The 27476-nt window shown below is 44.0% G+C and overlaps 1 protein-coding gene across 9 annotated transcripts in view; it reads left to right on the top strand.

The window, feature by feature from the left end:
- Nucleotides 1-27476, top strand: part of FBRSL1 (fibrosin like 1) — a 1043303-nt gene that overhangs the window by 654387 nt on the left and 361440 nt on the right. The window contains exon 1 of one of the 9 annotated variants that reach the window (XM_075898375.2): nt 24046-24286. The exons of the other annotated variants lie outside the window; for them this stretch is intronic. The gene's annotated coding sequence lies outside the window, so the exon portion shown is untranslated. Of the gene's footprint in view, nt 1-24045; nt 24287-27476 lie in introns of those variants that run through there. 9 annotated transcript variants of the gene reach the window in all.

The following is a 27476-nucleotide window of genomic DNA, read 5'->3' as shown; positions in this document are numbered from 1 at the left end:
AGGGCCGCCCCTGCATCAAGATATTTATTTCATAAGGTTCCTGTTTGGGATTGTCATTTCATAGCACAGAAGAAAGGGTGTGAAACAACTCTGAGAAGTAAAAGTACGGACATTCAGGCCTGCTGACAGGACAGGGAGAAAAGGAGTTAACTGCCCTGGGGCCCAGTGATTCAAACTGCTCTGGATGATGCTGAGGGCTGCCTTTTGGGGGGCACAGACCCACCCCTTCCCACACCTTGTCCAAGGGTCTGGCAATTCTGTCAGCCCCCCTGCAGATATTAGAACTAAAAGACTCAGGGTATGTCTACACTACAAAGATAATTCGAAATAATGCAGTTATTAACTTTAATAGCAGGCAAACTGCTATTTCGAAATCAATTTGAAATAGTGGAGCCTTTATTTCAAATTTGGTAAACCTCATTCTATGAGGAATAATGCCAAATTCAAAATAGCTATTTTGAATTAAGTGCTGTGTGGACACTTAATTCTAAATAGGGGGCCTCCAGCCCTTCCCAGGGAGCCCTGGTGGTCACTCTGGGCACAACCAGGAAAGCTAACTCTCCTGTCCCCCAGCCCGGAGACATTAAAGGGGTAGACCCTGCCCACTGTGCCTGGGCCAGCTCCAAGTCTGCCAGCCCAGAGCCAACAGTGGCCACCGGGGCCCCTGACCCAGTGGCCCCAAAACATGAGCCAGCAAGCCACTGGCAGCCAGCCCTCCACCGCTCCCCAGGAGCAGTCTGCTAGCTCCCAGGAGCCTGACAGGAGCAGGAGAAGACGGGTGCCTTCCTGGTCCAGGATCGAGATCATGGAGCTTATTCAGGTTTGGGGGGGGATGCCCCCAATGTCCATGATCTACGCACTAGATGGAGGAATGCAACTGTCTAGGGCAGGATAGCTGCCAGCCTGGCCACCAAAGGCCACATGCTAACCCAGGAGCAGGTTAGCATGAAAGTCAGGTTGGTTCGGCGAGACCCCCAACTCTGAGCCCTGAGCTTCCCCTCCCCCTTCTTCCCCTTGCTTCCCCCTTCCAGCTCCCTCCTCCCAGGTTTCCCCCTCCCCTCTTCCACCCTCTCTCTTCCCCTCTCCCACCTCCTTTTCCCAGTCTCCCCAGAGGTTCATCCCTCCCCCCAGTTTTCTTCAATAAACCCAGTTTCTATTTTTGAACATACGTGTCTTTTATTTGACATCAGGAAGGGGTGCTAGGGGTGGGTAAGTAGAAGAATGTGAGGGAGGAATGAAGCATGAGCCCCTGGTGGGGAGGACCAGGGAGGCTCTGAGGGCTTCTCGGGGTGGACGCTCTCCCGCAGAGCCTCCTGGATCCTGACAGGCCCCTGATGGACACCCCAGGATGGCAACCTGCAGCAAGTGCAGCCGGGCTGATGACAACGACCCCACAAGACGCACTGGCGTGCCCAGGGGCAGCTCTGGCTCCATGTGGCCGAGTGCTGTGGTGTCCTGAGTGCAGGCACTCAGGGCACTCCAAGACAGGACTGCTTTGCAGTCCCTCATCGAGGTAGACAAGCAAGCGGGGAACCCTGAGAACTGTCTGTCCGGGGTAGGAGTAGGGTCCCTTTAAGCACAGAGCTCAGTTAGCCTCAGGCAGCAGCCCTACACACTAAGTCCTAACCTGATGCCCTGCCCACACTGGTTCTGGCCAGTCTTAACTTCGGTTCAGGGTCCACTCAGTGTGGATGTGCTATTTCAAAATAGCAAAATGCTATTTCGAAATAATTTTTGTGTATAAATGCATTATTTCGAATTAGCTTAATACGAATTAATTATTTCGAATTAAGTTAATTCAAAATAGCACTGTAATGTAGATATACCCTCACTGAATAATACTCCAAATCCAGACCCATGTGTGCAAAAGAACTTTGATAATATCTGATGAGTCCATTGATATACATACTTGGGCAATTAAAGCTGCCAGATTACCATTAAATGAATTGAAAGACTCATTTAAGAGTAAGATGTAGAGTGTTTGCATTAAAGCTTTAGTCCCATTACTTTCTCAGGCTTTGTCGCTGTATTTAAAATATTGTTACATTGATTTCCTGCATTTGGGATGTTATTTGACACCTGAATAGTAATAATTGTAAGGATTAGGGCGGTGTTTACTTAAACAGAACTTAAAGTGTCCAGAAGAGAGCGAGAAAGTAAACAGTTAATGTATTCAGGAAACAGGCTACAAAGTTTGTCATGAGAGTAACATTCTTCCTTCTTGAAAGTTCAAAATGCCAAATTCTAAAAGCTTCTCAGTGCTTTAGAGCCAAACATATCACAGTAATGCATAACTTCATAGCTAATGTGCTTCCTATATTTAAACAACAAGTGGTGGGGAATGGAATCTATTATTAGATGAGAGGCATAGTTTTGCACTGTCCCAGTGATTTTCAACCTTTTTCCATTTGCTGACCACTAAAAAAATATTTTAGATGGAGGTGCAGATCCCTCCACAGTTTGAAAACCACTGTTCCATGGTAAGAACAACCTTTTGCTGACCCCTCGGATGCACTGTTCCAGCCCATTAAATGTATATAGCTGAAATAGTAGACAAAGGTCCAGAATTTGCCCTGGAAGATCACTTACGGGATGTGCTTATACCCTGCCCATGCTGCAAGTGCTTTGCTGGTATAGGCAGGACCACTGACTGGGGGTTGGAGGCAAAAGGGGCTTCCCTTAAGCTAGTACACTAAAATTAGCAGTGTAGCTGCTGCAGCACTAGTGGGGGCTCAAACTAGCTGCCAAAATGCAAGCCCATTCAGGGTCCTAGTTATGTACTTGCTCAGTTTTCTGGAGCTGCCACCCTGCCATGACAGCCACACTACTATTTTTAGCATGTTAGTTCAATAGGAACTAGTATGTACCTCTAGCTGATCTGGGAATTAGACCTTCCAGCTGCAGTATGGTCAGACTTTGAGAGTCAGGGTGCATGGGCCCTATCATGGATTCTACCACTCTGTGAGACCCTGTTAAAGCCACTTCTCTGGTTGTGGCTTAGTTATTTGCAGCTGTACAATGGGGATAAGAGTGCCTGGCTCAAAGGGCCATTTGGGGATTAGACACTTAAAGATTTGAATGCTTCCTGAGATTGTCAGAAGGCAGTTTCTTTGTTACTGGTATTTGGCATGATATGATGGAGAGACACTGATGGGAGGGAGGAAATACCTGAGATTATGCACACTTTTCTCCATTTTCTACACAAACACAGGAAACAAGATTCATGCTCCCTACTTACAGTACTTTTGCTACAACCCCAGTTTATACACCTAATAGAGAAGCTGAGGAAGTTCTGAGTTAGCTGGCTCTCTACAGCATCTTCTCACAGCCAGTAGGGTTGGAGCAGGTGTACCCAGGAAAGGGAGTGTAAGACCAAGTCTACTCTGGGGTGGGGGCAATGTCAAAGTAAGGTGCACAGTTCTAGCTAGAGTCAATAGCATAGCTAGAGTCAATTTACCTTAGTTCAGCTTATCATGGCATCCCCACTGTGGGCGATCAATGGGAGAAACTCTCCCAGGGAACGTCTACACTACAACGTTAATTCAAACTAACTTAGTTCGAATTAGTTAATTCGAACTAAGCTAATTCGAACTAACGGATCTAGACTAAAAAACTAGTTCGAATTAGCGTTTTGCTAATACGAACTAGCATGTCGACATTAAGTGGACCCTGAACCAGGCTTAAGGATGGCCGGAAGCAGTGCCGGCAGGGCATCAGAGGAGGACTTAGAACGTGGAGATGCTGTCTCAGGCTAGCCGAGGGCTGCGCTTAAAGGGTCCCGACCCCCACCCCGGACAGAGAGTTCTCAGGGGTGCCCCGCTTGCAAAGCAGTCCTGGCTTGGATTGCCCGGAGTACCCACACTGGGCACATCACAGCACTCGGCCATCAGCCCCGCTGCACTTGGTGCAGGCTGCCATCTGGGGAGAGGGGGCAATCGGGGGGCTGCAGGAGAGGTTCCACCCCAAAAGCTCGCAGAACCAGCCCAGTCCTCCCCATCGGGGGCTCGTGCCCCATTCCTCCCTCACCTCCTTCCACTTACCCTTCCCTAGCCCCTTTTCTTGATGTATAAAATAAAGGACAATTGTGTTCAAAAATGGAATCTCTCTTTATTGAACAAAACTGGGGGAGACTGGGAAAAGGAGGTGGGAGAGGGGAAGAGAGAGGCTGGGAGAGGGGAGGGCAACTAAAATGATCAGGAGTTGGGAACAGGTTCCATATGAAGAGAGGCTAAAGAGACTGGGACTTTTCAGCTTAGAAAAGAGGAGACGGAGGGGGGACAGGATAGAGGTCTCTAAAAGCAGGAGTTGGGTGGAGAGGGTGCATACAGAAAAGTTCTTCATTAGTTCCCATAAAGAAGGACTAGAGGACACCAAAGGAAAGGAATGGGTAGCAGGCTTCAAACTAGTAACAGAAAGTTGTTCTTCACAAAGCAAAGAGTCAACCTGTGGAACTCCTTGCTGCATGAGGCTGTGAAGGCTAGAACTAGAACAGAGTTTAAAGGGAAGTGAGATCAAGTCATGGAGGTTGGGTCCATGGAGTCCTATTAGCCAGGGGGTAGGAGTGGTGTCCCTGCCCAAGGTTTGTGGAAGGCTGGAGAGGGATGGCACGAGACAAATGGCTTTGTCACTGTCTTCGGTCCATCCCCTCCAGGGTCCCTAGGGTTGGCCGCTGTTGGCAGACAGGCTACTGGGCTAGATGGACCTTTGGTCTGACCCAGGACGGCCATTGTAAGCTCAGGGTTCAGGGTCGGGGGTCTCAGTGGACCCCCTTGATTTTCATGCACACCTGCTCCTGGGTGGCTAGGCTGGCAGCTCTCCTGCCCAAGCCGGCCACTTTCCTGTGCCTAGTGCGGAGATCGTGGATGAGGTCCACGATGTCCGCACTAGCCCAGGCGGGTGCCCGCCTCTTGCGGTCCCGGGCAAGCTCCCGGGAGCCGCCAGCCTAGTCCCGGGAAGAGGGGGAGGGCTGGGGGGCATCAGGTGGGTGGCTCGATCCGTGCGAGGTGCAGGGTCTGCTGGCTGAGTGCTGGCAGGCTTGCACCTGGCACGGGCACCATAGCCAGCCCGTGTCCCTTTAAGGGGTCCGGGGCATGGAGGGGGGCAGACGAGTTTCCCTGGTGTTGGCCAGAGTGGCTACCAGGGAAATCTGGGTAGGGCTAGCCTCCCACTAGTTCAAATTAAGGGTCTACACAGCCCTTAATTTGAACTAGTAAGTTCGAACTAGGCTTAATCCTCGTGGAATGAGGATTACCTAGTTCGAACTAAGCGCTCCGTTAGTTCGAATTAAATTCGAACTAACGGAGCGCTAGTGTAGCGCCTATTAAAGTTAATTCGAACTAACGTCCGTCAACCCCTGGGACATTGATCCCCACAGTGGTAAGTATAGATAAGGCCTGAGTGTTATATGCTTCAGCTTGTAGCTCTCACTAATCAGCAGCCCTGCCTTCTTCCAGGCCCAAAGTTTTATGTGCCTGGGCCTGCTGATTGGGATCCTTGCGTGCACACCTCATGTCTAACTTTGATGAACTACTATCCATTTACACAAGGAACTGAAGTATTGTCAGTGCTGTTCTCCCGACCTGCTTCCTTCAGTATATGTGACATAATGGCAAGTTTGCCATCTCCATTTCACAGAGCAGAATCTGGTATTCTGCAGCAATGATGAGAGACAGGTTGCAGCTTACTGCAGTGACTGGCTCTCCCCAGGAGGTACAGAATGGCATTTGGCAGGTGCATCATTGTACACTGGTTTTTTTTAAAGATATGTCAGAGTTGGAGTAATCACTTTCATGAATCATTACGGTAATAAAGAAATTCTCCTCTTTATTGACCTGGATAGCATGGCATTGAAATCAGTCAGTAAGCCACATAGTTAAGGGAAATTTTCTGAACATTAGTCATTCAAGCAGTAAACACCAAAAAGTATCTAAGCTGCATTATGTTCCAGTTTCTGTATGCTCAGGGAAAAGGCTGTCCTTTATTCATGGTAGCTTTTTAATGTTTCATGGATTCATTACCTATTATTAGTCCCCTAACTGCAGCAAAGAAGTTTTAACCATTATTTTCCATATTAAATGTGCCAATCACAGGGTCAGATTAACACTTAAACATACTGTGCCCTGACAGGGCCCTCCCCACACAATGACATGGGGTCCAGCATTCCCTCCCTCACCCTTTGTAGGGGGTAGCTACTGTGCCGCTGGCCAGTCCCTCTGCAGAGAGATGTGGGGGGTGGAGTAAGAGAGCAAGGAGTCTCACTTATAGGCTGCAACCTCAGGAGGGCTGGCAGGAGGTGGTGAGCAGGACAAACAGGCTGGAAGGCTTCTGAGGAGTATGGGGCAGGTGCAGAACTGGCCAGAAAAAAGCTGCACTTTGAAGCGGGAAAGTGCCGCTTCCAGCCTGTGTTCATGCTGCTGGTCACTCCTGGTGAGCTGTGGCTGTCTGCAGGTGGCAAGGGGCATCTGCATAGCTGGCAGGAAAAAGCCACACTATAAAGTGGGAAAGTGCCACTTCTCTCTGGCACTGACCCCTCCTCTTGAGTCCTTCAGCCCTTATAATGTTGCGCTGCTGTTGGCTGCTACCTGCGGAGTGACTGCTGCCTGCAGGTGAAGGGGAGAGCGGCTGGGGGATGGAGAGCCCAGGTGGAGGGGCACTCAGATGGCCTGTGTCCCCTCACTTTCAGGTGGACCACATGTGGGTCTCTGCCCACTTCTCCAGGCTATCCCATGCAGAGCCAGTGTGGCTTCTGAAGCTGTCCTCCATGGCCATGGAGATCTTCGTATCTCCTCTGTCAGTCTTCTTCTGCAGCTCCATCATGACAGGTCAACTCTTGTGCTGGGCTGCTCCTTCCACCTGAGGCTCCGCCCTTCTGGGGACCCAGACCTGCCCCCACATACCTTGCCCAGGGGCCTGACTATTTTGTCAGCAGCCCTCCCTGAACCTTTAGTTTCTGTACCTGTAACCCACATCCAGGTCTAGACCTGTGCTTAGTAGAGGCAGGGGCTGGCTTTCAGCACCCTACTATTAAAAACATTCCAGTGTCACTGGTGTTAAACCTAATTGGGGAATCGGTGGTCCAGACCATAGCCTCTGCTCTTTCAGACATTTTTAATCTGCCTAAAAATCAGGATCAGTTTTTTAGCAATAATTAAGCGATACTATGAGTCTGGCAGTCAAAAATGCAAAAAAATGAAGGTAAGGCAAAAAGATGACGCTGAGCAAAAAGAAGGTTTGTCATCTTATTTTAAAAATCTTGAAGTATTGAATAGGGGATGTTCATCAAATACGGGGTGAAGAAACATCTCAATTTTCTGATCATTTGCTAAGTTGTGGGGATACTACTATGACTGCAAAAATTGAACAAGTGCACTCTGAAGTGGCAATGGAACTACAAAATAGTGGTAATTTTGTCAAAACAAGGGAAGAAACCTACCTTAAAGAAATTGCATTATAGCCAAAATCTATTTCATTGGATTGGATAGAGTATTTCTTAGTAAATAAACCGAAAAACATAGATAATATGGAAAATTTGAGAAAAGAGTATAAGATTGGAAGACAAAAGCAATTTAGAGGTCTTCATGAGTCCCATTTTCTGAGGACAAAGAAAAATGAGACAACAGGAATGAGAAATTGGTTGATTTTTTTTTTCAGAATCTACCAAGGCAGTCTACTGTTATGTTTGCAAATTATTCTCTGACCATAATAAAGGAAAACAAATGCTTGTTGATGGGCTCTCTAATTGGAGAAATGTAGCAAGAGATATTGCTGATCATGAAACTTCCAAAGCTCATATCAATGCTATGTGTAAGTCTGTTCAAAGATGTAAATTATCCAGAAGAATTGATTCTGCATTATCGGCTCAGTTTGAGAAGGTGTGTTCTTATTGGAGAAAAGTGCTGAGATGTGTTGTTTCCATGGTGAAACTGCTGAATTCTTTGGGACTTTCTCTAAGAGGACATGGATGAGTCATCAGTGTCAAATCAAAATGGTGATTTTTTAACCTGCTTTTTCAAGTGGTCTCTTAAAAAAAGTTAGACTACAAAAACAACGAAGATACTTTACTTTGTTTTATTTACTTCTTATCATATATATAGTAGTCCAGTGTCTGAGAGTCTGTAACGCCGAAAAGCTGGCTGTTCCCTCTGGGTGGTGCTGTTGCTGAAATGCTGGCTGTTCCCTCTGGGTGGCCCATGCTGCATGGGGAATGTGGGGCCCAAACGGCTGCTTGCACCGCTTGTTCCCCCGCAGCAGCCCAGCTGAATGGCGCAGAAGTTAGCCGAGTGCCACGGTGGGTGGCAAAGAGGGGCGAGGTGGTGATGTGCGGTGTGACAGTGGCTGCAGGCCCCGTCCCCTGGCCGTGAACATCACCACCCAGCCCCCCTTTGCCTCCCGCCGTGGCGCTCAGCTGACTTCTGCGCCGCTTAGCCAGTCCACCACGTGGGAGTGCGTAGCCCAAACGGCCATTTGGGCTCCGTGGTCCCCCGAGTGAGAGGCAGGAGGGGGAGGAGAAGTGAAAGAGAGAGACAGAGAGGCAGGAGGTGGAAGAGAGCTGAGAGAGAGAAGGGGGAGGCAGAGGGGGAGGAGAGGAAGAGAGAGAGAGAGAGAGAGAGATGGAGTGAGAGACCGGAGGCTCAGGAGAGAAGACCAACGTGGAAGAGAGATCTGAAAATCCCGTCGTATGATGGGCTAATTGGCTAGTTACTTATAATATAGGAGAGTAGGAGGAATACCAAAAAAATGAAACATGGAAGGGGCAGGAAGAGTGAATGTTCTTTTTCTTGTCTGTTTACCCAGGGGGACTTTCAAAAATGAAGCTGAGCATGGAGCCCCCCTATCTCTAAATCTGCCACTGGGCAATCATACTTTATAAATAGGGCAAAATGTGTCTTTATCTCCTAGATGATGGCTTGGAGGTTATTTTAAATTTATACTTCTTCAGTTGGGAAGTACATGGCTCTGCACTTATACTTGCAGCCAAAGTCCTAAAAAGCAAGTTAATTTAGGTTTCTCTAGATCTTCCGTGAAGTGGGTGGTATTCATCCACATTTTATAAATGAGTAAAATGAAAAACAAATTGGCTAAGCAACTTGTCCAGAACTATAGCATGGGCCTTGACCACAGAGTGGCAGTACTGAATATGGACTACATATGATAATCCAAGAAAATAATACATACAAATAATAGAAAATATGAGGGGTAGCATAGTCCAACAAATAGTTCATTAAAGTACAAGTGAGAAGATCTGAGTTCTGTTCCTAGCTCAGCCTCTGAATCTGCTGTGTGTCCTTGGGGAAACCACTTTTCTGTGCTACTCCTTATCTCTGAAAAAATTAGTAGTCCTGTATCAGCTAACAGATATATATAGGATCATGAGCTTTTCTGGGCACATCCCACTTCCTCAGTGTATGTCTCTTTTTCTTCTCCTACCCATCATCTGGCATTGGACTGTAAACTTTTTTGGATGCATAGTCAAGCTGATACAGGTATTAGCAAGTAATTAGCTCTGTTTCTCGGTTTCCAAGGGTTTATGTACACTACACCATTCTGCGTCCATTTGTAAGCAGCAATAGTTCTAAAAATAGTTGAAGTGCAAATAGTACAAAAGGGCTTTTATCACTGCATTAGAACATGGAGGAGGAGTTGTATGTTACACGTGGTAAAAACACATGAGCCTGGTCTACTCTGGTTATGTGCTCATTGAAAAAGGGGTACATTTTCTAGTATACAAAAGACCATGGAAATTGAACATCATTGTACAGTTCAGCTACACAGAACTGTAAGCAACAATTCTTAGTATTTTATCAGCAGGAAATGGGGCTCCTTAGAAGGCTGAGAACACATCAGTTAAATTCTGATGAAGAACAGGGGGTATATGTCTACACTACCCTCCTAGTCCGAACTAGCGGGATAATGTATGCATACCGCACTTGCAAATGAAGCCCGGGTTTTGAATTTCCCGGGCTTCATTTGCATAAGCGGGGCGCCGCCATTTTTAAATCCCCGCTCGTTCGAACCCCGTGCAGCGCGGCTACACGGGGCACAAAGTAGGTAGTTCGAACTAGGCTTCCTCGTTCGAACTACCGTTACTCCTCGTGGAATGAGGAGTAACGGTAGTTCGAACGAGGAAGCCTAGTTCGAACTACCTAGTTCGTGCCCAGTGTAGCCGCGCTGCACGGGGTTCGAACGAGCGGGGATTTAAAAATGGCGGCACCCCGCTTATGCAAATGAAGCCCGGGAAATTCAAATCCCGGGCTTCGTTTGCAAGTGCGGTATGCCTATATTACCCCGCTAGTTCGAACTAGCGGGGTAGTGTAGACATACCCAGGGTTACTAAAGATAATCAGGATTCCTTGAACCACTCTTGGATTCCCCACATATTAGAGAGTCCAGTGTTTTCAGTCTGAGTTTATGGAAAATAATGTTTTTCAAGCAGGTCCACAAAGTTTGTGCAACAGGGAAAGGTGGATTAGCAACATACCACAGTGAAGTCACAGGAAGCTTACAACTGGCCACTAAGCATTTCCTTATACAGGCAGTCCCCGGGTTACATGGATCTGGCTTACATCAGATCCCTACTTACAAACGGGGTGAGGCAACCCCGCACTAGCTGCTTCCCCCCAGCAGACCAGGGAGACGCGAAGCTAGCGCCCCCTCCCCCTCCCAGCAGACCAGGGAGACACAGAGCGGCTTTTCTCAACAGACACCTCAGCTTGAGAATAAAGGACTGAGGGAAGTGAGGTGTGGGAGAATAAAATTGAGCTCTGGAGAAATGTTTGGCTAGAGTTTCCCCTACAATATGTACCACTTACATACAAATTCAACTTAAGAACAAACCTACAGTCCCTATCTTGTACATAACCCGGGGACTGCCTGTATTCTCTTGGGGCTAATCAATGCCTCAAAAATTAGCTCATGAAACATGCTAACCTGCAAATAGGACAGAGTCCTTAGAGTAAAGTTTACACTTAGTGGAGCGTTAGAGGAGCCATATTGATTGATTATGCAGCAGGCAGGAAGGCAGACCATGAGCCATTATGCATGTTTATTGTAAAGTAGTTATCGGTTCTAAGCCAACCACTGTGGTTGGGGCCTCTAGTGCTGCTGTTGTAATCAAAATAATGGGATACTGATCCTTGTTTTGAAGGTCACTGCTTTTATATTCCAGTCTATACTTCACAGTGGATCTGTGCTTTTAGCAGTGTTACTTGACAGCCAGATTGTTGCGAGGTCACCTGACAGAGTTATATTTGCAATTCTATCAGCAAACTCAGGTGTCTCTATTCAGCTTTTTGTCTCTGTTTGGAGCTCATCATAACATGTAATTTTTCCCTGTTCATTCTCAGACCCATGGACTATACTTTAGAGTGTTCTGCACTTTTTGTTTGTGTAAAGTACAGTAAAAACTTCAAACAGGAAGGATGTATTTGATTGTCTTGCCTACTGGTTATGAAAGCTGCTGTAAGTAATGACTTGGAATAAAAAGAAGCACTCCAAAAGACAACTGTGAAGAATCAAAGGATTAATTTTACTTCAGTTTAGAAATTCCAGTAACTTTCTTTAAAGTGTGGAATAAACTGTGGTGAATGGATTGAAATAGTCTGGAGGAAAAGAGGTTTGTGTTCATCCCAGTGAATAATAGCCATGTGCAAATTGTCCTTTAAAGCATCACTGAAGCCCCAGTTTAAAAAAAAAGATATGCTCACATACCTCCATAATACACCAAGTTATTTGACTACTATTATTACCATATCATCATTGTTATTATTATCAGGGATGACAAACCGTGCGAAATCCCCTACACTGCACATGCGCCAGACCTGCATTGTGCATGTACATGCCGCTGGTGAACGGGGCGATCAGCTGAAATATACTCGCCCGTGGCAAGTAGCCAAAAACATTGATTTGTCGAGCCCTGATTATTATTATTATTATTTTATTAACAATGTCACTACTTGCCTCAGTCGTGATGTGTCATTTTGTGCAATGCACTAAACACATAGGAAAAGATTAGTCCCTGCATTAGTCCTTAGATCCCTAATGAACTAAGGTAGACAAAACAGAGAACAAGTGGTATCATGATCCCCGTTTTGCAGATCTGGAACTGCTGGATTAAGTTATTTGCGCAAGGTCACATAGGCTGTTTTTGACAGAGTTGGGAATCAATGCACATCTCCTGTGTCCTATCCTAGTATTTCTAGCTACTATTCCTCAGAAATAGCCAGTCCTAAATGGGCTTTAAAGACATCCCATTGTTCCACTGTCTCAGAGTGTGATTTAGTAAGGTCCAAGGTGAAGGGTCAAAATGGTGACATCAGTTTAGATGGAGACTCTGGAATATACTTCATAAATACTGTCCACATGAGTGCTGACACCAGGAAGGTCATAGCACATGCAGAAATAGAGCATGATCTTCCCCAAGTAAGTGTTTTGAGTGAATGCTGCACTTGCAGTATTTTTAGACTTGGCATCAGAGTAAAGAGGAGAAATAATAAAAAGATATATGGGTGCAGGAAACACACCAAACAAGATGTCCCATCTTAGATTGATTCAGTGTCAACGAAAGTATATCATTTTATCTAGGTCTCCCCAAGGATTAAAAGAAGATACAGAATTCTGATTTCCCCATATGATGTGCGTTGTTACGGTTACAGTATTTGATGAAACTGAATCAAAAGTTGATGAAAAAAGTTTAATTACCATATATTATTGTTTCAGGCTATAAATTCAGGGAATACAGGCAGTCCCCGGGTTACGTACAAGATAGGGACTGTAGGTTTGTTCTTAAGTTGAATCTGTATGTAAGTTGGAACTGGCATCCAGATTCAGCCGCTGAATCTGGACACCAGTTCTGACTTACATACAGATTCAACTTAAGAACCCCAGGCGTCCCCAAGTCAGCTGTTGCTGAAACTGATCAGCAGCTGATTCCAGGAAGCCTGGGGCAGAGCAACTCTGCCTCGAGCTTCCTGTAGTCAGCCGCTGGTCAGTTTCAGCAGCGGCTGACTTGGGGACTCCTGGGGCTGAGCAGCTGGGGTGCTGCCTGGTTGGTCCAGTAGCGCCAAGGAGCGGTGCTGCGGGACCAACTGGCAGCGCCCCACCTGCTCTACCACAGGCCTCGGGCTTTGCTCCACATCTCCCTGGTCTGCTGGGGGGGGCACTAGCTGCGTCCCCCCCCAGCAGACCAGGGAGACACGGAGCAAAGCGGCGGAGGCCCGGGTCCTGCGCGGCTTTGTTCAGCGTCTCCCTGGTCTGGAAAGCGGCCGCGGGTCCGGCCGCGGGTCCTCCGCCGCTTTGCTCCCCGTCTCCCTGGTCTGCTGGCTCCCGCAGCAGACCAGGGAGACGGGGAGCATCTTTTCTCGCCCCGGAGGAGGCGGGCGGCAGAACCAGGCGTCCCGCCGCTCAAGTCCTCCGGGACGAGAAAATCCCCATTCGTAACTGCGGATCCGACATAAGTCGGATCCGCGTAACTCGGGGACTACCTGTAGTGTGATGGTATTCAGGCATTGCAGAAGATCCAATACCAACTGTGTTACCTTCCACCAATACTAGAAACTTCACCACCTATCTAATGCCTATTCTCCACCACCCATGATCACAAAACTAAAGAATGCCTACTCCTTATACCAAGAAATGAACAAAATTTAGGGATAGAATCACTTCTTGTTCCCATCATCCATTTCACAGTGACAAATTCCCTGCTGGTATCATTCCACTGAAGTCAATGGAATTATGACAGCAGGGAATTTGATATTTATGTTTTAAAGACAGAAGGCTCTAATATGATCATCTAGTCATGGTGTTTTCACCTTTTTATAATTTTCAGAATCCTAAACAATTTCATATGAAGATGCAGACTCCTTTTGAAATCTTACCTATAGTCTGTGAAATGTGCAGGACTCAGCAGCTCCAAGTCAAAGACCACTTATCTAATCTGATCTCCTATATAGGCCATAGAATGATACTTAGTCAATCCTGCATCTAGCCAAACAATAACTTATGGCTGAACTGTTGTGAGAAAAATACCCAGTCTTCATTTGTTAACACACAATGCAAGCACCCCAAATTTTGGGAAAGTGTGGCTTTAAATTTTGCAACTCATCTGCAATCAAAATAACTTCTCACAGACCTACTGCTTTCTACATGCTCACAACATTGCCCATTGATAAGTTCTTTTGTTTATTTATTAATTAATTTTAATTCACTTATTCCTAATAACCACTATAAACAAGTTTATTGCTTATTTCTTAGTCTGTGCTACTTTTTAATCAGATGTGTTCAGCTGAATGCAGTAATCTGCACTGTGAAAATTAATAACACTTATCACTTTTACTTTATCCAGCACCTTTAATGCCACTATCTTAAAAGATGTAACATGTGTTAAAGAATTCATATTACCTCATTTCACCAACAAGGAAGCAGAGGCACAGTGGATTAAGTGAGTTGCCCATGGTCACATGGAAGGTTAATGGCAGAGTTCAGATTTCCTGACTGCTAAGCTCAAGATCTTCTAGCTAAGATAGGAAACTATTAGGAACTAGTGTCCTCCTGAGAATTTTTCATAGCTGCTTATTACCTTCTCTTTGTGTGATGGATGGTCTAACATCGGGTTGTTTTTCCAACATTTACATATAGAAGGTATCTGTTATCAAACTCTAAATAGACTTTATTAATGAAATAAATCTATCTTTGGGTGTTTGTGTATAATTTGAAATTGTATGTTTTTAACTTTGCACACCTTAAAAATCTCTGGATAATTCCCCATACGTCTTCCCATTGTTCATATGGAATTTTCCAGCCTAAATCTGCTTTCCATTTACTTTTCACCTTCAAATTGCAGTGCCCCAAAGTCCTTTATAAAGAGCTATAAATTGTAGATAGACTTTTTGATTCTTTTTATTCGTGCTTAATATCTTCCTCGGTTAGGGAACCCTCAAGAATTGCTTTGGGGCCCCTTATAACCGGGATGGTAATAAAATGGTGGTTTTGCAGAAACCCTATAAAAATGTGTGCACTGGTAAATTGTATTTAGGCTACTACTGGGGAGAGAGGCATGAATGTACAATTATGAGAAGGATGGTCCCTGAAGAGAGATTTCACTCCGTTGCCATAGTCTAAATCCTCTGTCTTGTGGTGCACAAGGTAATTCAAGCATAGAGCAGAGGTTTTTTTTTCTAAAGCGATTATATTACCCATCTCCTCTGTTGATGGATTTTATTGCACAGTTTCACTGAGAGTTTTATTATTGCATTACTTAATCTGTTTTTGAGGATCCTGAAACATTTTAAATATAATAATGAGTTCAGCTGTATTCCTTATGTTTGGTTCCTTTCAAATTGCTACTAAGACAGAGTCTATGACCTTCTTAAACCATCTAATGTATAAAAATATTCAGTTTGGAACCTCAAGGCAGAGTGTGTTTAAAAAAATCTGACTGGTTAGCATGGTTTTGAGAGTTATTTCCCTAGAGAGAGACATGAATGTTAGAACAGAGTTGTAGGATTTAGTCTAAATAATAGATTCCTGTTCTTTTCCTTCCTTCCAAAATAGGGCAAGAGCAAGTCATGACAAAGATAGAGAGATGACTACAGGATATATCAGATAATACCAAACTGGGTGGGGTTGCAACTTCTTTGGAGGATAGGGACATAATTCAAAATGACCTTAGCAAGTTAGAGAAATGGTCAGAGGTAAACAGGATGAGGTTTAATAAAGAGAAATGCAAAGTGCTCCACTTAGGAAGGAACAATCAGTTCCATACATACAAGATGGGAAGCGACTGTCTAGGAAGGAGCATGGTGGAAAGGGATCTAGGGGTCATAGTGGACCACAAGTTGAATATGAGTCAACAGTGTGATGCTGTTGCAAAAAAAGCAAATATGATTCTAGGTTGTATCAGCAGGTGTGTTGTAAGCAAAACTCGTGAAGTCATTCTGCCGCTCTACTCTGCACTAGTTAGGCCTCAGTTGGAGTACTGTGTCCAGTTCTGGGCGCCACATTTCAAGAAAGATGTGGAGAAATTGGAAAGGGTACTGAGAAGAGCGACAAGAATGATTAAAGGTCTAGAGAACATGACCTATGAAGCCAGGCTTCATGAACTGGGCTTGTTTAGTTTGGAAAAAAGAAGATTAAGGGGGGACATGATAGCGGTTTTCAAATATCTAAAAGGGTGTCACAAGGAGGAAGGCGAAAATTTGTTCCTCTTGGTTACTGAGGACAGGACAAGGAGTAATGGGCTTAAAGTGCAGCAGGGGAGGTTTAGATTGGACATTAGGAAAAAATTCCTAACTGTCAGGGTGGTCAAATATTGGACTAAATTGCCAAGGGAGGTGGTGGAATCTCCCTCTCTGGAGATATTTAAGAACAGGTTAGATAGACATCTGTCAGGGATGGTGTAGACGGAGCTTGGTCCTGCCTTGAGGGCGGGGGGCTGGATTCGATGACCTCTTGAGGTCCCTTCCAGTCCTATTATTCTACGATTCTATGATTCTATCCTTTGATTGACATTCTTTTTCTGCTTCTAAAGTTTAATGTGTTGCAGCCAGTTTTAAAATTCAGCCACTCTCTTTGAGTGGCATTAAGGGGAATGACACCTCTTGCACAGTTTAAAGATGTGCTTAAAAAGTACATTCTAATGCAAAAATCAGAGCATGCCAGTCTTTGAGTAGCATGATCTTTTGCAGGACACTTAATTAGGTTAAAATAAATTAGGCCATTGATCATGATCTTCAAGAGTTTTCACCATACAATGGTAGGTCAGATTTTCAAATGAGGCTCATCCCAGCTTCTCTAAATCAGAATGCAGATTGAGCATACATTGTTTTCAGTGGCCAGCTTTTGTACATGGTAAGCCTTAGTTTGCCTGTTCAGGTGCTTAATTTTATATGTTTCTTTTCATAGGAGCAGGAAAAGTAGATGTCTTCCCATTTTAAAGTTAAACTTTTCTGTATGCTTACTGTAATTGTTAAATAAGTATTTAAAAAGATAGGAAAATGGATCACTCTCACTTAAAATGGATTCCCATCTTACTTGGGTCACAAATGCTCTAATGATTTAGCAAGATACTACTACTAATAATATAATAATAATAAAAATAATAATAGCCACTAGCAATTCTAGTTCTGTGATGTCTTTTACAATAATATAAACCCCCCAAAACAAACAGCTTTGCTTTGAAATTTGGCTCATAGTTCAGGCATGGCAAGAAATGTATCTCGCCATGAACTTTCACTGCACTCAGTGTGATAGATTTCATTTCACTGGGTTTTTTAATATGGCCCTAAAAGATGGATTACTATCCTGATGCATGCCAAAAAGGTTTCAGCTTCTATCTATGCACAGAGCATCCAAGGCTCTGTCACATGGCAGGATCAGGCTATTGGAACATCTGCCAAAAGCAGAAAAAGTAAGGAAATGAGGCATGGGGAAAGACTCAAATGCTGAAACAGTCACACGTGTGGCCTGACTCCATTCATATGGCTGTGGGGGTAGAGACTGTAGAACACCAAGCACAATGAATTCTTGAATCTCACTGGGGCATCTGATGAATACTGTAATGTTGTAATAATAAATTACCATCACTGCACACCTGTTAATATACAGTCGTGTATGGGAGTGAGGGATATGTTTATGTGGAAGCAGCATTGTCTACTGTTTAGAGGAGGGGACTTGGAGCTAAAAAGTGAGAGATTGTCTCTCTCATCACTATCAAGCCTGTGTAAGCTGGGGAATGAGGCCAGGATGACATAAAAGGACTCTTAAAGTTCCAAATCTGACCAGAGAGGATTACCCCACTGCCATAATTTGTCTTCTGAAGACTCTTTCTCAAATCCTACTGCGGGGCATGTGGTGAAGGGATAGGATGAGCATGCTGGAATAAGGAGATGGAGAGAAGGACAGAGATTTGAAACACTACTGTTACCCAGAGGCAGTTATGAATAGGCTGCTGTAACTTTAGATCGGAGTGGGCAAAAGCCTCCTCCGCGGGCTGGATCCACCCTGCCAAATGGGTTGATCCAGCCTGCGGAGACCCTGCCACTTCCCTGCCCTCAGGCCAATTAGGTTCTGGGGGCAGGGGAAGTGCACAAAATTTCCTCTGCCCTGCCAGGAGCATGCGGCGCTTAGAAGCACCACGAGCTCCTGGCAGGGCAGGAAGAGACTAGGTGCGTTCTCCTGTCCCCAAGCCCTGATCGGCCTGGGGCAGGGAGGAGCACATGAAGTTTCCTCTGCCCTGCCCCTACCTTGTGAGGAGTGCTCCTGGCAGGGTGGGAGGAGACTTTGCACATTCTCCCTCCTCCCAGCCAATCACGGCCTGGGGTGGGGGGAGCACGCAAAGTTTCCTCCACCCTGCCCCTGCCCTGCAAAGAGGGCATGGAGCTTAGAAGTGCCATGTGCTCCTGGCAGGGCAGGAGGAGGCTTCATGTGCTCCTCTGTTCCCAAGCCCTGATTGGTCTGGGGGCAAAGGGGGAATGCGCAAAGTCTCCTCCCACTGCCAGGGACATAGGTGTCTAGGGGAACCTCTGGGGAGGCAAAGGAGCCCCTTAACCCCCAGAACAATCATGGTCTGTGGGTGGGGAAGCAGGGAAGTATGCTGGCCCTACACCTTCCACTTGAGGGTCTACCCCTTAGGTTTAGCCTGGGTCCACTTCGAAAATTTCTGAAGTGGCCCCCTGCTTTACATAGTTCCCCTTCCCCCGCCCCCAAACTGTTTATGTTATGTCAGGGGCTACCCCACCCCTTGCAGGATATGTGTTCTATGGTGACCTGCCTGAGAGTTGCAGCACAATATTTCAGCTAAAGTTATTTGGGTGCTATTCTTGCTGTAACCTTTGTGAAGTCACTTAAGCTCTGTGCATCAGTAGCCAGTGTCCCTCGCTGTGGTATAATACCCACTTCTGTAAAGCAGTTTGGGATCTTTGGCTGAAAGACCCTATATATAAGTTCAAAATATTATTTTTTATTTACAGTTTTTAAGGGTATTTTTAATAAATTAAGTGCTTATAAGAGTTGCCAGATTTATAGGCCTTGTGTCAAAGGTCCTCCCTTTATCTTCATGTTAAATACAGCATGAGTAGTAGTACAAGCCCACCTTATTCCCCTTCTGACATGGATAGATTGTACTCTAAGGCTATGTCTAGACTGCAAGCCTCTTTCGAAAGAGAGTGTCTAGACTGCACGCGGAACTTTCGAAAGAGCAAGCCACTTTTTCGAACGAAAGCACCCAGTGAGTCTGGATGCTCTCTTTCGAAGAAGCCCTATTTACATTCAAGAACGCCTTCTTTCGAAAGAAGCACTTTCGAAAGAAGGCGTTCTTCCTCGTGAAATGAGGTTTACCGCCATGGAAAGAAAAGCCGCGTTCTTTCGATTTAATTTCGAAAGAACGCGGCTGCAGTCTAGACGCAGGTGAAGTTTTTTCGGAAAAAGGCTACTTTTCCCGAAAACACCCCTGAGTCTGGACACAGCCTAAAGCATAAATCAGTGAGAGGCAACCTAGGCTAGTGCGTGGGCTGCATGAGTGGCCTTTCTTTATCTCACTGGATCTCAGTGGGCAGCAAGATTATCATAACAAAGATGGTCTCCCAGGATAGGATAGTTTTGCTAACCGTGCGTGTGTCCCTAAAATTAGTGAGATGTGCTGATTGAACTGGAGCAGTGCTTTGATTGGATGCAGAGGGAATGTACAGCTCTCACAGTCAATGTTGTGTGCAGTTAGCACGCACCTTACTTCCCATGCTCTTGCTTTATGTGTGTGTTACTTTTGTAATACTGGAAGCATTATTCACTTGATGCGGATGAAAAGCAGCGGAATCTGGCAATCCTGTATGTGGATAATGGTAAACAGTGTATCTCATGGCTGAGCTACACATAGAAATCTGATGGGCCACATGCAGCCAGATGCCCACCCTGGGAATAAATAGGGCTGTTCTTCAAACTCTTACCATCCTACACCTCTCTGCTGGATCTGATATTAAAGGTGCCAGTGATGATGATTATGATATTTGTTGTGTTCTTCATACTTCTGCTGTAGGAGCTGGCTGGAAACCATCAGCTCATTTCACTTAGGCCCTCAGATAGACATATCCCTGGGCTGGGCCTATGGATGTTAAATTCAATTTATCAGCGAATCAAGTAGTCGATGGAATTTCCATTGACTACTCAGTTAGTCAATAAGGGGGGCGCCTGCGGCTCTCGTACATTTCAAAGGCAGAGGTGCAGCAGTCCGGACCCCACGTGACTGCTTTGGTCCACACTCATACCATTTCCCTTACTTCACCTCTGCCTCCCCTCCACCCCACTTCTCCCACAGAGACAGTGCTGGGGGAAACTGGCTTTTAAGCCAGCTTCCTCCCAGCACTGGTTCTTGCTCCTCCCCTTGGCAGAGGTAGCAAAGGCGGGTGGGAAGCAACTAGTCAGGTAATGATAATCCTTGGCTTATTGGGTAGTCAACTAGTTAACTAGTTGCTTACATCCCTAGTTGGACCACTGGAATAGAAGCTGATCAGACCATGGTAGTTGCACTGTAAGAAGATTTTCCTTGTACACTGGCCATGAGTGCACATCAGAGAAAATGTTTGTAGGGTACTTGAAGTAAAAATAGCTATTTAGCTATACATGAGCACTGTTCTTTTGACCGATCACATTTTTCAAATAAATGCATTACTATCATCAACAGCACAAAGTTGTCTCATGCACAGCTTTTTGTAAACGATAGTGCTTAATGATACAATTCATGTATCTGAGGTGGAGGTTTTTATATGAATCTGCATTAGTGAAAAAAGGATACATGCAAATACAGTGTTTTAAGTGATTGCCTTATTTTGGAGAAAACCTTCATCCAAGAAGCTTGAATTGAAAACTTTACTCTCCCCCGCCGCCCTACAAAATATTACTTGACATGCATAAGGCTATAACATTAGATAAGCTCTCCAAGTCAATTCATTGTTCCAGTCTATTCCCTGCATGTTGAGAGCTCTTTAAGATCACTGAGTAAGCTAATCTCTATCAAGCATTATTAAGACTCTTCTTCCTCTTCCCATTACCTGGGAGTTGGAAAAGCATGTCTGTTTCCACTACTAGTGTCTCAGTCCAAAACAAGTAGATTCTATAGGTGTTATACTTAGGATACTCAAGGTACTCCATTTATTATTTATACCTACTCGGTTACTATATTCTCTTTTCTATGTTGCAAGCATTTTGCACATATTTTTTCATAGGAGATGTGGGAAACCAAGTTATAGGATAGGAAGACAAATAAAATAGAATGAGAGGGTGAGGGCTAAAGAGGAAAAGTGTTCCATATCCTCTATCAAGAATAATTCAGCTGGCAATCTAATTGTGCCAATGGCTAGCCAGGCATCAGTTACAGCTGATGGCTAGCTGCAATGTGAAAATTTATTTTTTGCAAGGTGGCCTTTCCATTAGCATTAATGTCAACAATCAACAGTGTAGTTTAAGCTTTGTTTCCAATTTAATGCAGTGAAAATCAGTTGAAATGAAAGCAGGAATAGTCAAAAGAAAAAACTGTGGTTGAAATATAAGACTGAACTATGAACAAGAATCACCCTGGTTTTAATGTCAGATGAATCACTGACCCGCTGAATGGCCTTGGGTAAATCACTTCATTTCTCTGTGTCTCATTCAGGCCAGTTAGAAAATAGGATAAAGTCATGATCACCAGCCACTGTAACTGAGTTGTTTTCCTGAGGAAATAAACATACCATGGAGAATACAGTGATTTCAAAGTCAAAATGGCAGAGGTTTGCCACCAGACTGGTTTACCCAGATTTTAGTTGCTCTTGCTGTTTAGTTTAATTCCTCTTCCCCTGCCGTGACAAATTCTACTGTATCTAGAAAGTTTCCTTTTTGTGGTTATGAGTAGGAGGGTAAAGTTAGGTTCTCATGAAAGTGAGAGCATGAAAGAACTAACTGTAGTCAGACACATTGCATGCAGGTGCTCTACAAACCTTCCAGTCATAATTGTGCCAAAGAACCGCACTCCTGACCTGAAACTCCCCTTCTGTTCCAGGTACAGACTTGCCAATCATCCTGAACAGTGCCAAATTGTGTCATGTGTTTGGGATATTGACAGACATCCACTAAAGGATGAAAGCATGATCACAAATCTCATTTGCATTGCAACTTGAGCTGGATTTTTTAACCACAATCTTTAAAACTTTAGGATTAGATACAAGGGCGATTTGAACACACAAAAATAAATACATAAATAAGCCTACTGAATGACCGATGCATTGAGTCAAAAGCTTTCTAGCCTAGAAATAGATGTGCTTTAACTTTGTGTTACTTGACACTTTGAACTGCTTCTTGTTGTTCAAGTCAGTAGTTCTCAACCGGCAGTGCCATCAACACACTAGGGATGTAATAGTGTAGTCAATTAACCAATTAACCAATAAGCAAAAGCTTATAGGTGAATGCTATAGACTACACATATTTTCCTCTCCCCCTCTCCCTGTCAGTAAAGTTTTTAGCAGGCCGGCCACCCATCTGGCTCTGTCTTGGCTTGCGACGAGTCTGGGACTTACCCCTCCTGTGGCTCTGGATTTAAAATGCATTGGGAGCTAGACAGGGACTGCTTACACCCCGCACTGTTGCCTCTTTCTCAGAAGCAGCAGCACAGTGTGAGAAGAAGCCGGTCGAGGGGAGCTAGTTTTTAAACTGGCTTCCCTTGCAGACCAGCTCCCACCTGGCACCCCGTGTAGCTGCCTCTGATATAGTAGCTGCTGTCCCTGTCTCCAGGGTCTATAGAATAGTTGACTAACTGATAAAATGTCATGAGTTTACTTGACGATTCAATTAACTGATATTTAACATCCCTACAACACATAGTTGCAGCCCATGTCACATCCTCTGGGCCCTATATGTAGTATATATATATATTGTGTATATGCAGCCCATGCAGTACAAAAGGAGCTGAGTTGAGAACCGCTAGTCTAATCCACAATGCAATGATGTGTTTCCATTGTGGATTGGACCAGTAGCTCCTTTCAGTCACATCTGAAAAAACTGTTCTATCGAAGCAGAAATGTTCTCTTATAAGTTCTTGCTTCTCCTTTGGTGAATTTTTATATTACAAATAATCTACAAACCCAGAAGAAAATATGTTAAAAACAATTTTAAGATTTATCAGCATAAACAAATGGCCTCTGAGTGGGTGCAGGGGAGGCTGTGCTGTTTTGAACCATGTAAGTTTTATTTTTATCCTAGGTTTTAATTCTCTTTCTATGTGGCTGACTTCATGCCATCTTCAAATGTAGCATTTTGGCAGGGATTCCTATTTATCTGTTTGAGAGCTCAGATTTTAATTCCTTTCCAAAACAACTTTAGAAATGTTTTGCCCAAAATCTTGAATTCCATTTAGAATCGATTTAACAACATAAAGTATGTTGCACAAATGTAATCTGCTGGTTTCAGTTAAGCCTGTCTCTTCCCTGAGAAAGCTGGGTGTTTGTTATGACATTTCTGGTAAAAGAAAGGAGCAGCAGATTTGGTCATCTGTGTAGTTAGGGTGACTCACATTCAGCCACTTTCTTACCTGACATTAGAGTCAAGCCTGTGGTTTATAATAGTGTGATGATTCATGTATGTGCTGTTTCTTCCTCATTAGTGAGAGGTTATCGTTTTTGTCCTAGATGATGTGGACAAAATTTTGTTCTGATTCACACTAGTTAAAACACTAATGTCCTCATTGGGACTGTGCAGGATGTAATGTCAAGTCAAAATTTGTCTCAGAATGTTTTAAACAGTGATTAGAAACTCCGTGGGATATTTCTTCCAATTTTCTTTGGTTCATTACCTTGAGAGCAGCTTAATTACACTTAGTGCAACTGTATCAAGACTGAGACCACCAAAAGATTTGCCATTTTGTGTTGAAACACACTCCAGTTGCAGTTGCCTACTAGAGTAAACTGAAATGAAAAACAGAATTCCCAGCCAATGTGGAGAATAAAAGTGGGGAAAGCACAAACAGGAGACGAGACGGTTTAATTTGTATAAAGTCTTTAGGAACCAGTAGGTTGAAAAATAGTGAGAGAAGGTTCACACTAACTAAAACTGAAAATGACTTGTGGAAAAGCAGTGACTCATTTCAGAAGCAAGCTGGCCTGGATCTCAATAACCTCATTGTGAGTCTGTACCAATAGAACCAATGTCAGTATGCGGTTGACTCATGAGCATTGCTCTTCAAGCTAGCCCTATCATTTTTAACTAGCTGGAAATAAGACTCTGCATTCTGCTCTGATACTTCCAATCCTGTAGAAGGAAAGTTGTCCCAAAGGTATGTAGAAGCTTTATATTCTGGATTTGGGTATAATAATTCTTGCTATAGATAAATCTATAGTACAGGGTACAGAAGAGATGAAATACTGCAGAGAAGATGTGGGGGAGATTTTTGTAATGGTTCTGTTTTTTACATTAGGGGAAGATGTTTATTCAGAGAATTGTGCGGTGTGATTCCACAGAATGAAAACACACAGTGATATTTTAAGGGATGGGGGGGAAGCTTTGTAAAAAAAGAGATGAGACAAAATCCAGACATATGGCATTAATCGAGCTGCTGAAAAGATCACTGATACTGAAAGACTTGATTCAGATATAAAGCAAAATTCTCTACTACTCTGTGCCCAGTTCATCAGCACAATGGGGCCATTAAGCCAGGAGACCTATCTTATGGAGGATTTCCTAAATATGGGAGAATGCTACCTCCTATACTACCTCCACCTTACAAAGCATGTGGCTGAGTAAAGTGTGTGTGGTCCAAATATTACTGCACTTTAGAGATCTGAAGGAAAGATGGGTAGGTGATTCACTGGTTAGACTATTCCCCTGGGGCTTGGGAGAGCAGGATTCAAGAAACTGTTCCACCATAGACCTTGCGCCAAGCCATTTAATCTTTCTGGACCTCAACTCCTTATCTATAAGATGGGATAATAGCACTTCTCTTCCACACCTGCAAATTAATACACTAAAGATTGCAAGGTCTTTGGAGACTTCATTATTGAGGGCTTCATTGATACTTCTCTAACTATGACTCTCTGGTACTGTGAATTTCCAGGGACCAAAGGGTTACGGTGGAAGGCTTGCAGCTGAGAGCCCTACCAGCTGGCAGTGCAGTGGTGCTATAATGGAGGGGGGGTGGGAAAGCTGGCAGATAGGCCAGAGCTGGGGGAGAAGGGGACAGTAGCAGGGTGGTCACAAATGATCTTCCCTGGCCTGGCAAAATCCCTCATCTGGCACCGATCAGGTTCCAAGGGTACCAGACAAGGGAGGGCCAACCTATACCTAAAATAGATAGTGATTTGAAGACTTTTTAATATGCCAGGTTTTGCATTCATACAAGAGCACAATCTTCACATTTGTATTGAAGATTCACAGTTTCATCTTTGCAGATATTATTTGTGAACTCCGTATGGGGCGAAGAGTCTAGAATGCAGGTGTTGCTTTCCCTATCCTAGCACTGATATCCTTGCCTGTTCCTCCGTCTCTGCCCATATTACTCCCCAAGTAGATGAACTGCTCCTCATCTTCCAGGTCATCCCCTCCCAGTGTGATGGTATTGTTATTGGACTGGTTGATCCTCATTGTCTTGGTCTTTCCCTTGCTAATGCTCAGTCCAATCATGAGGCAGTTTTGTCTAGTGTTGCGACCTTTTCTTCCGTGTTTTCATGTTGGTGTGAAAGGATCAGTGAACCATAAATAACTATTTTGCCCCACCCACTCACCTTCATTCAGTTGCACACACATGTGGGTATTGCAAAGGAGCACAGACGTCCCTACCCATATGCAGAATATGCAGCTGCTTAGAGGACCCAAACATTTCAGACACCAGTAGGTCTTTATGTCCAGCCACCTGCCTCTTCCTTCCTTGTTCTCTGGCTCTGCTTCCTTCAGAGAGGATCTAGTTAACGTAAAAGTGAAAAAGCCTGCCAGACCTATTAGCAAAAACAAAAGGAAAAACTGTGTAGCACTTTAAAGACTAACAAGATAGTTTAATAGGTGATGAGCTTTCATGGGTCAGACCCACTTCCTCAGATCTGGAAGAGAATTGGCACGACCATATATATCAAAGGAATACAATGAAAAAAGTGAACACATTATTAAACTGACAAATCAGATTTAATACAGAAGGTGGGGTGAGCAAACACTGAACCTGTGAAAAAGCCAATCAGGTGGTAATGAAGCCATTTAACAAGTATTAGCCAACCCCAGGTATATCCTGTCATTTTCTGATTTTACTGTGCTATTCTGCAGGACCTTAGTTTAAAATTTGCTCTAAAGATATTTCATTAGTGTGTTGCTGAAGATTATAAAATCATATCTCTAAAAAATTGTCATCTGCCTCTGATCTGCCACTGGGCATAGAGACGCCAGTTTAACAATACCGCAGAGGGCTTCATAAATTCTAAGGATTACCCTACAGAGGAGACTCTATTGCCATAATTTTGCAGTTGAGTGTCCCCTCAATAAGATTTCATATGGAATAAAAATGTGTGTTCCAAATAGCATGAGATTACATATGTGTATTCCTGCATGCAAACAGGGATGGTGCATAGATGAAAACAGGAGGGGAAGTGATATTTTGGCTTCTTGCACCCAAAAGAGCTTAGACTGGTTGGATACAGATACTGTGTTTGAACTCTAAGTGGGCTCTGTGTTGCAGTGTGAGAGCAGAGAGTGTGGTTAGCTGAAAGCATACAGTGGTTAGAATTGCAGAAAATAGTCTAGTATGGGTACTTAAGAGAAACATGTTGAGGTTAAATACACTTGATTTTATTTTGTCATTGGCTTTGAATAAGGAGCAGTCGAAACCAGCACACATGTTACTGCTCCCTGGTTTTTTTTCTTGTTTAACACGTTTTCTCTACCTATCAGGAAGTATCTTTCAATATTTGGAACGAGAAGTGAACTGCAAAGCAGGGGGAAAATATGTTTGGGGCCTTTTCTCCTTTTTTTTTATGATGCATAAAGAAAGAAAGGTTGAAAACTTTTTCTTGTGGGAAAGGAGAATTAAAGGTTTTTTTTCTCTGTCTGCACTGTGCAAATCAGGAGAGCCATGATAGTGTAATTCTGAGCTGTTGTGAATAGAAGAACGATTAGTTAGTATTTTTAAAACTCTTTGTCTCTGTATTTTTTAATGCCTTTTTAATTTCAATGACTAATTAATATATTGGGAGAATAAGAAGCATTTATTAAATATGAAGTTTCTCCACTCATCCAGTTAAAGTGTGAGAGTTTTCAAAACATCCTGCTCTAGCACATACACTGCTGTCTTCCTTTCACATATCTAATATTTTTAATAAACATTTAATAAAGCAGGCCCTCTTTATTGCCATGTTGCTAATGCTCCTGATGTTATGTTTTACCTTAAGCCTGGAAACAAATTATTATGTGAGACTCGTATTTATTTAGTGTTGTTTTCTACTTCTGATGATTGCAGAAAGAAATTTGAACACGTGACTAGAATTCAG

Source organism: Pelodiscus sinensis, chromosome Z (assembly GCF_052426305.1).
Source record: "Pelodiscus sinensis isolate ZL-2025 chromosome Z, ASM5242630v1, whole genome shotgun sequence".
Lineage (NCBI taxonomy): Eukaryota > Metazoa > Chordata > Testudines > Trionychidae > Pelodiscus > Pelodiscus sinensis.
The sequence above is the reverse complement of the archived record's forward strand: the minus strand, read 5'-3'. Positions and strand labels throughout refer to the sequence as shown.